Source organism: Pteropus medius, unplaced genomic scaffold (genome assembly GCF_902729225.1).
Source record: "Pteropus medius unplaced genomic scaffold, Ma_sr-lr_union100, whole genome shotgun sequence".
Lineage (NCBI taxonomy): Eukaryota > Metazoa > Chordata > Mammalia > Chiroptera > Pteropodidae > Pteropus > Pteropus medius.
In genome coordinates this window covers 284,676-297,273 of record NW_024353908.1, presented here as the reverse complement: position 1 = coordinate 297,273, position 12,598 = coordinate 284,676, and the positions used below count along the sequence as shown (strand labels likewise).

The following is a 12,598-nucleotide window of genomic DNA, read 5'->3' as shown; positions in this document are numbered from 1 at the left end:
CTGAAAACTTGTATACCTATAAGGAATGAAGACTGTAAGTGGTAAATGAAAAGACTTTTTTTCTTCTTAATTTCTTTAAATACTTGTGAATGATTACACTACAGCCCTATTGGGATTTATAACATGAAGATACACTACATATGATAACTATAGTACAAAGGATGGGAATATAGTTAATAGTCTCAAATGCTTTTGGTGTTTCTACATTAATTTGAAGTGGTATAAATTTTAACTCTAATGGACAGTGAAACATTAAGGATATGTTATAGTCTAGAAAAAAACACTAAAAATTATATAAATGACTATAGCTAGACATGCAATATATTAATTAAAAGCCAGAAATTTTCAGTATACATAAAAAAAATCTGACTGTATACTACAGGTGCTGCACTTTAAAATAAAGATACAGAAAGACAAATTAATGGATGAAAAAAAATACGAAGCAAACAATAAGCATAAGAAGAATGGAGTGGCAATATTAATAGCAGATAAACTCATCTTTAAGATAAAGATTAATATCAAAGATAAATAAATAAAGATTATTATCAAAGATAAATAATAAAAAGTTCCACTATATTTTGAATAAAGATATAAATATAGAAAGACATAACAATTCACAATGTACCTAAAAAGAAAGCTTCAAAATTCAAGAAAAGAATTGAAAACATTTTTAAAAATTGACAATTCTATGATTAGAGACAAAGATTATAAAACCTCTCTCATCAATTGATAGAATGAGAACAATCAATCAATCAATCAAGAAAACTTAGAAGATCTGAACATTATTAACTAACTAACCTAACTGATAATTACAGAACACTACACCCAAGAACCATAGAATATGTGTTCTTTTTAATTGCAAACGATACATTCACTACAATAAACCATATGCTAAGCAACAAGATGTCTCAAATTTTAAAAAATTTAAATCAGAGTATACCCCATAACCATACAGAATTAAATTAGTAATAATAAATATCTTTAAATTGGCAATTATTTGAAAATAAACAACATATTTCTAAATCTATAGATGAAAAAGAAATCAAAAGGGAAATTAGAATGAATGATAATAAAAACAAAACATACTAAAATTTGTGTGATGCATCTAAAATAGTGTTTATGAGAAAATTTATATCTTAAATTATTAGAAAAATATATTTAAAGTGAATCGTTTAAGATTCCATCTAAGAAAGTAAAAACCTCAAAGTATAATTAAGGAAGAAAATAAACGTAAGATCAGAACTCAATGAAATATAAATTTCAATGGAAAACATCAACAAAATTAATAAACCCAGCTAGACTTGCCAAGAAGAAAAAGAAAAAAAGAAATTATGATTATCGAGAATTGAACAAATAAGGTAAAATATAAATGTCTTAAAAATATAACTATACAACTTATGAAAACTGATGAAAGATATGATGGAAAACATGTATGGTCCTGTATCTAATTCAGGAATTGAATTTGTTATCAAAATCCTTTCCACAAGAAAATCTCCACATTAAGATGATTCACTGATGAATATTCTATTAAACATTTAAAAAAGAAATAACACCAATATTACAAAAAAAATCTTCGAGGAAATATGGGAGAAACACTTTACAATTGGTTTTGTGAAACCAGTATAACTCTAATGTTGAAAGCTGATGGAAATATTACCAAAAACAAACAAAAAAACCCTCTAAACCAATATTTCTTATAAACAAAGCCAAAAGAGATTTTAAACAAGATATTAGCTACCCAGTTCAGCCAATATATGTAGAATAATAATACATCTTGAACAAAGGAATTTATCCTAAGAATGCAAGCCTGGTTTAACATTCATAAGCCAATCAGTATAATTCACCATATTAACACAATAAAGACAAAATCAATATGATCATTTCAATTTTTGAAAATGCTACATTATGCTGAAATATTGAGTGCTGTTCCAGTAAAGTCTGAAAAAAGCCAGGCTGCCCATTCCCATCATTTCTATCAAACCTCATACTGGAGGTCTAGCTGATTTCTGTAAGGCAATAAAAATATTTACAAGGCCTAAAGTTCAAGAAGAAAGAAAACTGCCTCTATTTGTAGAGAACATAATTTTTAACACAGAAAAAGCTAAAGAAACTACAATAAAGATACTAAAATAAATGAGCTAGCAAGGCCAAAGGATACAATTAAAATTCAATTGCATTTTCATGCACTAACTGAAAAAAAAAAAGAAAATGAAATTTCACAAATAATTCCTTTTATGACATCAAAAAGTAATGATTTGGAAGTAAGTTTAACAAAGGATAGAGAAGACATTCACACTGAAAACTACAATACATTAAGAAAGATAATTGTCAGTCCCCTCAGCCTCCACTGCCGACGCCCCTCTGCCAACATTCTGGGGTCATCTCTGGGCGGTGGTCCTCCGCAGGAGCGAGAGAGGTGGAAGGCGACCCACTGCAGGACCAGCCGCCCTGAGCGTTCCACTGCAGAGGCGGCAGCGTCTCTGTAGAGTTGGCTCGAGGTGCCCCTTGTTCTAAGGATATTTCCATTGCTGTACCGTGAGTCGTCAGCAGGGCTTAGAATTGCTGGAGAATTGACTTTGTGAAAAGACTATCCTGTCTTGAAATTCCATCTCTTAGTTTTCCTTAAGAACATACAGAAACCATGAACAGCTTTAGTAACAAAGAGTTTGACTGCCATTTCCTCATTGAAGACTGTACTGCGGAGGACATTTTGGACCAAAACATTAATGAAGTTTTTCTTCCGATGATAATGATGTTTCTATGTTGCAGACCTGGAAGACATTCTAAAGAAACATCTGAAATGGTTGAAAGCTCTTCCTTGGGTCACCTCCTTTCATGCAGTCAAATGCAATTATAGCAGAACCATAGTTAAGATCCAAAATGCCCTCAGACAGGATTCAACCGTGCCAGCAATACAAATAAAAATTGGTGCAGAGTCTTAGGGTACCTTCAGAAAAGATTTTCTATGCAAATCCTTGCAAACAAGTATCTCAGATTAAATGTGCTGCCAATAATGGAGTCCAGATGATGACTTTTGATAAGTGAAGTCAAGCCAATGAAAGTTGTCAGGGCACATCCAAAAGCAAAGTTGGTTTTGTAGATTGCCACCGATGATTCCAAAGCAGTCTGTCACCTCAGTGTTAAATTTGGCCACACTCAAAACCAGCAGGCTTCTTTTGGAACAGGAGAAAGAGCTAAATATTGATGTCATTGGTGTCAGCTTCCACGTAGGAAGTGGCTGTACTGATCCTGAGACCTTCGTGCATGCCATCTCTGATATTCGCTGTGTTTTTGACATGGGAGCTGAGGTTGGTTTCAGCATGTATCTGCTTGATATCGGTGGTGGCTCTCCCTGATCTAAAAGGGTGTGAAGGTTAAATATGAAGAGAACGTCAGCATAATCAACCTAACAATGCACAAGTATTTTCTGTCAACCTCGAAGTGATGCTCATAGCTGAGCCAGGCAGATATTATTTTGCATCAGCTTTCACACTTGCAGTTAATATCATTGCCAAAAAACCCTCCTTATATTAAAGGAACAAACAGGCTCTGATGATGAAGATGAGTCAAGTGAAAAAAACCTTTATGTATTACATGAATGATGGAGAATATGAATCATTTAATTGCATCTTCTATGATCATGCACACGTGAAGCCTCTTTTGCACAAGAGGCTCAAACCAGATGAGAAGTATTATTTATTTAGCATACAGGGACTTACATGTGATGGCCTTGATTGCAGTGTTGAGAGCTGTGGCTTGCCCGAGATGCATGTGAGTGACTGGATCTCTTTGGAAACAAGGGTGCTTAAATCATTGCTGTTGCTTCTACTTTCAGTGGATTCCATGACTTCACACCGAAAGTGGAGGAGCAGAATGTCAGCATTCTGTCTGAGTCTTGGGCCTGAAAGAGCCAGATGAAATGCCACTCAGCAGCCTGTGCTTCAGCTGGTATTAATATATAGATGCCATTCTTGTAGCTGTGACTGCTTGAATTAAGGGATTTGGTGGGACCATTCAACTTAACTACTGCTAATTTTGAAATGTCTTTGTAAGTACGATTGGCACAGATAGAACAATGTGGAAGACTAGAAGATGGAGTCACACATCTATTCCTATGGAAACTATTTGAATATTTGTTTTATAAAGATTTTTATCCCTTTTCAAACATGCTACTAAAGAGCACTGCTCAGCTGCTGAACGAGCAGTTGCAGCTAGTACATTGACAGAACAGGCCAGAGTTTAGTGCTGTGATCTATTTTTAAAGGAAAGTATCTTGAAATTTAAAAGAAAAAAAAGAAAGATAATAAAGGAGGCCTAAATAATGGAGTGTATCTAATGGATTTCATTAATTTGAAGTCCTAAAATTAAGACATCAATACATTCTAAATTGATCTATAGATTCAGTGTAATCTCAAACACAATCCCAACAAATGCTTTGTAGATTTGAATGTTTTTAAGGAAGCACAAATGACTTAGAGTATCCAAAGCAATCTGGAAAAAGAATGAAGTTGAAGGATTTACATTAGCTAACCTCAAGACTAACTGTAAAACTGTAGTAATCAAGACAAATATTAACTAGCATAGGATTGATAAACATTATCAGTGCAACTGAACAGAGTCCAGAAATATCATCACATATTGGTGGTAAATCAAGTTTTGTTTAAGGTACCAAAAGATTCCAAAAAGATAGAAAAGCTTGTTCAACAAGTTATCTAGAATAACTGGATATCCATACGGGAATAATTAACTTCATACATTATATGAAACTATATACATAAATTAATTCAAGTTATATCATAAACTAAAATATATTATCTAGAACTATGCAGCTTTGGAAAAATAAGCATAGTATAATCACTTTGTAATTTGGTGCTCAGCAAAGGTTTTGTAGACAGAACTAAGAAATCAATAACTATAAAAGAAAAAAGATGATAAATTAAACTTCATGGAACGTACAAACTGTTATCAAAAGACATTTTTAAAAATAAATAGGTGGCCCAAAGATAGGGAAGAAATATTGATAAAAGACTGCTATACACAATACATTAAAAACCTCTTATAACTGATTAAAAGATGAAAAAGTCAATAAAAATGAACCACATCTTTCAATAAGACATTTGACAAGAGACACAAATGACCAATAAGCACATGTAAAACTGTTCAGTATCGCTTGCGACAGGAAAATGCTATTATAACACAAGAAGATACCCACACATCTCATCAGAAGGATTAAAATGAAAAAGAATGACTTAACAAAATATTAGGAAGAATGTGGAGCAGTTGTAACTCTCGTACATTGTTAATGGGAGTGTAATACAGTACAACCAAATTGGAAAAAAAAATCTGATGACATTTTATGAAACTAAATGTATGTTTACTTTTTTGACGCAGTAATTCAACTCCTAAGTATTTATCCAAGAGAAATGAAAACATATGTCCACAAAAATACTTGTACAAATATATTTATAGCAACTTATTCACAAGAGTCAAAGCCTGAAAATAGTTGGTATTTCCATCAAAGGACAATGGATAAAGAAATTATAGTATGTTCACATAATGAAATACTTCATAGCAGTAAAAGGAGTAAACTACTGGTATATACAACAATATGGACTAATCTCAAAAATACTCTGCTGAATGAAAAAAGCTCTAAACCTAAAGTATACACTGTGCAATCTCATTTATAGAATCTATAAGCAGGCAAAATTTTTCTATGGCAAGAAAAATCATAGCAGTTGTTGCCTGTAAAGGGTGGGGTTGGAATTTACTTGGAAGGGGCATGAGGAAATTTTCTAGTTGAAGCTCACATTCAGTCTCTTGATAATTATCTAAGTGACACAGGTGAATATATTTATAAGCATTTATCACATGACATACTTATGATTTCTACATTTTACTTTATGGAAATTTTACCTTCAAAGAAAAAAAGGAATCCAATACAAATATCAGACAATAGTCATAGGTATGGTCAAGTATCTAGTGGAAATGTATTGATGTTTTCAATTTACTGTGAAATGTTTCAAAAAATTAAGAAACATTGATTGATGAGTAGGGAAGTAGATGATTGGGTATATGATGAAGCAAGTCTACTAAAATGTTCATTTTAAAATTTTGATAATGGATATAAGGGTATTTGCTATAATGTATTTTAAATGTTTTCTATATTTGAAAATTTTTATAGTAATTAAATATTGGGGAAAGCCAATACATTTGTCTTATTAATTATCATGTGCACAATCCATTTCATTAATCAAATTGAAAACAGTTTTTAAAGCAAATTTAATTAGAGGGAATGCATATGAGATTTTATTGTTCTTCTGATTTCCAAATTTTTAATGATGTTTCACTGATATATATATATAAATACATATGTGTATGTATTATTGTTTATCGATATTATTATTTAGTTCTTTTTGTTATGCGATAGTGATTACTATACATGTATTACAGATTCAGTGATAATATATATTAGATGATTCTGAATGGTAGTGATTGATGTTTTCAATTTTGTTAATACTCTCACTGAAGCATATTTTAAGTCACTGAAAACAAATCTAGGAAGAGATGTTCACAATTAATTCTTATTAGCCTGTCCACACTGGCTCCAATATCCCTCTGTTCCAACCTCATCAAATAGGTTAGGAATAGTTATGGACTAAACTGTGCTCCTGCAAAATTCATATGTTGAAGCTTTAACTCCCAATGTAACTGTATTTGGAGGTAGGGCATTTAGTGAGATAATTATGGTTAATGGGGTCATAAGGGTGGGATAGGGATCCAATAGGTCTGATGTGTTCTTATAAGAAAAAAAAGAGAGATTTCTCTCTCTCTCTCCCTCCCATGTGTGCAGAGGTAAGCCCATGTGAGGACATAGAGAGAAGGCAGACATCTGCAATCCGGGAAGAAAGTCTTCACCAAAAACCAATCCTCATTCCACCTTGATCTTGGATTTCTAGCCTCCTGAACTATAAGAAAATAACTTTGTGCGGTTTAAATCATCCATTCTGTGGTATTTTGTTATGGAAGCCTAAACTGAGTAATACAAGAATCATACTTTATTCTCTGAAAGAATGAGTTCAGATTAGTATTACTATTTTCTCTTATTTTTTTTAGTATTCATGGGTTTTGATAGATGAAATTGAACACTTTCTTATCACTCTTAAAAACAGTATGTCCTAGAAAAATCTTACTTCTTTATAAGGAAAATGACATTGATCACATTGTCTTTCAAAAGAATTTTCATTTGCCAAGAAAAGAAAAGAAAATGAAGAAAACAGCTAAAAGAACCTCAGGATCCTACTGCCTGAAAGCACATTTATAGTTGGCTACATAATTAGCAGTAATTTTTGTCAAATGCTATTGAAGAAGAATTTATGCTAATAGTGATTCTCTTTATCTTATGCTAAGGTATTAATTTAATTAGTGGCTCACTTTCTCTTTAGCTACAACATTAGCTAAATCACACTGGGAAAATAAAACCAGAGGCAGAAACTAATTAGAAACATTTCTTTTAAGTAATGAAACACTCGCACATCCATTTTAGGGATTCATTAAGTTTTAGTTTGGAGAAATTTTCATATAACTCACCTGAAAAATGCATAATTGTGATTGAAATATAAAATTGCCCAAATCATTGAATATAAGGAGATCTTTGGCAATTCATTTCACGTCACCAAACACTTCATCAAAATTTTCCTAAATATCAGTGCTCCAAAGATAATAAAAATATGAACAAGGCAGTAATATTCCACTATTTAAGTAGCCTAATAGAAGAGTGCGGGTCCCAGGCCTGGCTGGTCCCAGGTCTAGCTGTGATCCAGGCTCACAGCTAGGAATAGGACTCTGGATTTAGAATGTTACATTAATGTACTAGGGTGCCTGCACCCAGCTCATGCAAGCACGATTCAACTTATTGTATCATGCATGCGTGGCAGAATACCACTATTGTACTCTGACCTATATATGGAGTCCATGCAGTCCCCTAGGGAGCAAAAGCAGAGTGTGTTCCTCACAATAGAAGTGTGCTCCCTACAATAAAGTTGATTTCTGTCATTTCATTCTCATGTCAGCCCTTGTGAATTCTTCCAACTGGGCATCTCACCACCGAAACCTTCCCTTCTAGATCAGCTTGGCACTGACAAGGAGAAACACATTTAAGACTCTACCAGGTGAAAAAGGCAAATAATAGTTTTATATAGGTGCTATAGAAACACAATAAGAGATCAATATAGTCTTTCTAGGTAGAAGACAAAGTCTACAGTGTTATAGTTTATTCCTATCAGCTTTCATATTTTTAAGACAACTGCTAAGATAAGTCAAAATATACCTCAGGAAAGTAGAAGGCACATTTGTTTCAAGTCCTGTAGTTTACTAAGCAGTTTGCTCAAGCCAAAAGAAGGGCATTCTAGGTAACTACAAAAATATCTGGTGGGGTATCTTCATTTGGAGAATTCCAGAATGATCACTGTGGGTAGAGACTTCAGCAACAAGTGAGCACATTGGGGTAAATGAATATGATTATCATAAAAGACAAAAGTGATATCTGAAAGGTGAATCTGTTTTACCAACAATGAAAAAGAAGTGGTTTGGGAAGGGAGTTCTGGTCAAGATGGAAGGGTAGATAAACACTGTGCTTTCCTCTTCCCATGATTGCATTAAAATTACAACTAAATTATTGGACAGTCAACCTGGAGAACCATCTGAAAATTAGCTGAACAGAACTCCTATAACTTAGAACACAAAGAAGCGGCCACATCGAGACTAGTAGGAGGGGCAGAGACATGAAACTGTTCCCACAGTCGCATGTGGCAATTGAGCATTGGGAGAGATATCTTGGCCACAGAGGTACCCCTGGAGGAGTGAGGGGCCCCATGCTCACTCTGAGTTCCCCAAACCCAGGGTTCCAGTTCCAGGAAGGATAACCCCCACAACATCTGGCTGTGAAAATCATCAGTTTTTCCAGTTGCTGGGTGAGATAGAGGGCTGCTGGAACCCAGATGTCACCTTAAAGGGTCTGCACACTTGCTTGCAGACACTCTCCTTGGGCTCTTGTGGAGGGACAGCAACTCATGAGGTCCCATAGACATACAGGGAAAGACTGAGTTGTGTGAGTTCAAGGCCAGGGCTAAAGTGATCATTATCCCTGAGTTGAGCCCTTCCACTGTACAGCCTACAGGTTGGTGTCATCTTGCTTATGTAAAGCCAGTTCCCCAACATGGTCAAATCTGAATCTGCATTGGCCTGGTATACTCTGTTCACTCCACACTGGTAACTTCCTGAAACCCACCCCGCCCAACTCATGCATTGCTGGAGGAAGTTTCTTGGCTGGACAAGCTGAGCTGCAGTATTGTTTGAATAAATCTTAGAGGTTTGAGGGCCCGAAGTGGGCAGCAGCTGGCTTCAGTGTGATGTGAGGCTTTTGTGAGTGGCCATAGGCTCAACAGTGGCCCCAAATCTGAATCTGCACTAACCTGAGAACACTTTTGGTCCCATCCTGGTGATTTCTTGGAACCTCACCCCACCCAACAGGTATACCAACTAAAGCTCTTTCAGTTGTTGAGCCTTACATGCAATAGGCAGGCAGGACTTGCAGTGACCTATGTCTTTTGCTGAGCTGCCTCAGGTCTGCTACTGGTGACAGCTGGCCTCAGTTCACATCTTAGACCCTCCCACATACCTATAGTTCTAGTACAGGCAATGACCAACCACAGATAGCATTGGAGTTCTTACCAGGTAGCCCTGTGGGAGACACAGGCAGTGGCTGACCTTGGCCTGCTTTGGAGTCTCTATCAAGTGGCCCCAGAACAAACACATCCAGAAGCTTGTATCAGACCACAACAGAGCACCACCTGATTAGCCCCCCAAGTGGCACATCCAAAGAGTGGTAGCAACAGGCACATGAGCCTGCTGGGGCAAAATCCACTCCATGGGGTCAGCCCCCACACAATAGCTCATACACTGTGAGTGTGGCCAAACCTCACAGGGAGAATAAATCCCAGCCACTGATGTTCCAACAGCAATAAAGGCTCAACTACAACAGGAGAGTGCACACAACTCTCACAAAGGACATTCTTCGAGCACCTGGCCCAGGTGAACAGGGAGAATACCTCAATGGGCCACACAGGGCACCTACTACCTAAGGCCACCCAGCCAAACCTGGAAGATGTAGCAGATCTATTTAACACAAAGAAACAAAGAGAGGCAGCCAAAATGAGAAAAACAAAACAAAACAAACAAACAAACAAAATCATGTTCTGAATGAAAGAACAGAAAAGAACTCCAGAAAAAGAGCTAAATAAAATGGAGACAACTAACCTATCAGATACAGAATTCAAAATATTAGTTATAAGAATCCTCAATGAATGTAAGAGATTAGATGATCTCGGTGAGAACTTCAACAAAGACATAGTAAGCATAAAAAAAAAACAAAACATAGAAACCATTAAAAAAAAACAGTCAGAAATGAAGAATACAATAACTGAAATGAAGAATACACTAGAAGGAATCAACAGCATATTAAATAAAGCAGAGGATTGAATCAGTGATTTGGAATGTAAGCTAGAAGAAAACATCTAATCAGACAGCAAAAAGAAAAAAGAATAAAAAAAAAATGAAGATGGTTTAAGTGACCTCTGGGACAATATTAGAGGTAACAACATTAGCATCATAGGGGTACCAGAAAAAAAAGAAAGAGAGCAAGGTATTGAAACCCTATTTGAAGAAATAATGATGGAAAACTTCTCAAACTTGGTGAAGGAAATAGACATACGAGCCCAGGAAGTGCAAAAAGTTCCAAACAAAATAATCCAAAACAGGCCCACACCAATACCCATCATAATTAAAATGCTAAAGGTTAAAGACAAAGAGAGAATCCTAACAGCAGCAAGAAAAAGGCAGTTAATTACTATAAGGGAGCTCCCATAAAACTGTTGGTTGATTTCTCAACAGAAACTTTACAGGCCAGAAGGGATTGGCACAAAATATCAAAATGATGAAAAGCAAGGACCTACAACCAAGACTACTCTAACTAGCAAGGCTATCTATTAAAATTGAAGGTGAGATAAAGAACTTTGCAGTCAAGAAAAATCTAAAGGAGTTCATCACCACCAAGTCAGTATTATAAGAAATGTTAAAGAGACTTCTTTAAGAAGAAAAGGAGAAAAAAAACTTAAATATAAATAATAAAATGGCAATAACTATGTACCTATCAATAATTGCTTTAAACATAAATATATTAAATGCTCCAATCAAAAGGCATGGAGTAACTGTATAGAAAAGACCCACTTTAGATAGAAAGATGCACAGACTGAAAGCAAAAGGATAGAAAAAGATTTCATGCAAATGGAATGAAGAAAAAGCTGGAGTAGCAATACTTAAATCAGACAAAATAGACTTTAAAATTAAGACTATAAGAGACAAAAAAAGAACATTACATAATGATAAAGAGATTAATTCAACAAGAGCATATAACCCTTGTAAATATTTACGCACCCAACAAAGGAGCACCTAAATATATAAAGTAAATATTGATTGACACGAAGGGAGACATTGACAGTCATAGTAAAGGACTTTAAAACCTCATTGACACCAATGGACAAATCTTTCAGACAGAAAATCAAGAATACAAAGGATCAATTAAACCAAGAGCTGGTTCTTTGAAACATAAATGAAATAGATAAACCATTAACCAAACTTATCAAGAAAGAAAAAGAGAAGACCCAAATAAATAAAATCAGAAATGAAAGAGAAGTGACAACTTACACCACAAAAAAAACAAGAGATTATAAAAAAATACTATGAAAAATTACATGCTAACAAATTGGACAATCTGGAAAAATGGATAAATTTCTAGAAACATAATCTTCCAAGACTAAATCAAGCAGAAACAGAAAATCTGAACAGACTGATAACTACTAATGAAATCAAATCAATAATCGAAACATTCCCAACAAACAAAAGTCTTGGATGTAGTGGGAGGAATCATTCTACCTAAAATTAAGGTCTATTGAAGACTACCTAAGGCTTTCATTTTCCCTGGTATGATTATGAATGACATTGTGTTTCTAGTTTTGTTTTCTACATGTTCATTGTTAGTAGATAGAAATGCTATTCATTTTTATGCCTTGATCTGCATCATGTGACCTGGCTGAGCTCACTCATTAGTTCTAAGAATTTCACTTATTTGGTATGTAAATTTCTTAGGATTTTTCCATGTAGACATCCATGCTAGCTTCTTGAATCTATGGGTTATATCTTTTACGCATTTGGGTAAAATTGGAGAAGTTTTCAGCTATTATTTTTTTTAATACTTTCAGCTTCTCTTTCTTTTTCCCCTCTGATGACATAAAGGAGGCAAGAATATACAAAGCGGTAAAGACAAACACAATCTATTCAATAAATGGTGTTGGGGAAACTGGACATATACATGCAAAAAAAATGAAACTGGACCACCTTTTTGCACCATATGTAAGAGTAAACTCAAAATGGATTAAAGACTTAAGTGTAAGACTCAAAGCAATAAAACTCCTAGAAGAAAGCATAGGCAATAAACTTTCTGACATTGCTCTTAGTAATATATTTTTTTCTGATATATCTTCTT

The 12,598-nt window shown here is 34.8% G+C and overlaps 1 pseudogene; it reads left to right on the top strand.

Moving 5' to 3' along the window:
* The first annotated feature begins 2,641 nt into the window (after positions 1–2,641).
* On the top strand, positions 2,642–3,962 carry LOC120593742 (ornithine decarboxylase-like; annotated as a pseudogene).
* The last annotated feature ends 8,636 nt before the right edge of the window (positions 3,963–12,598 follow it).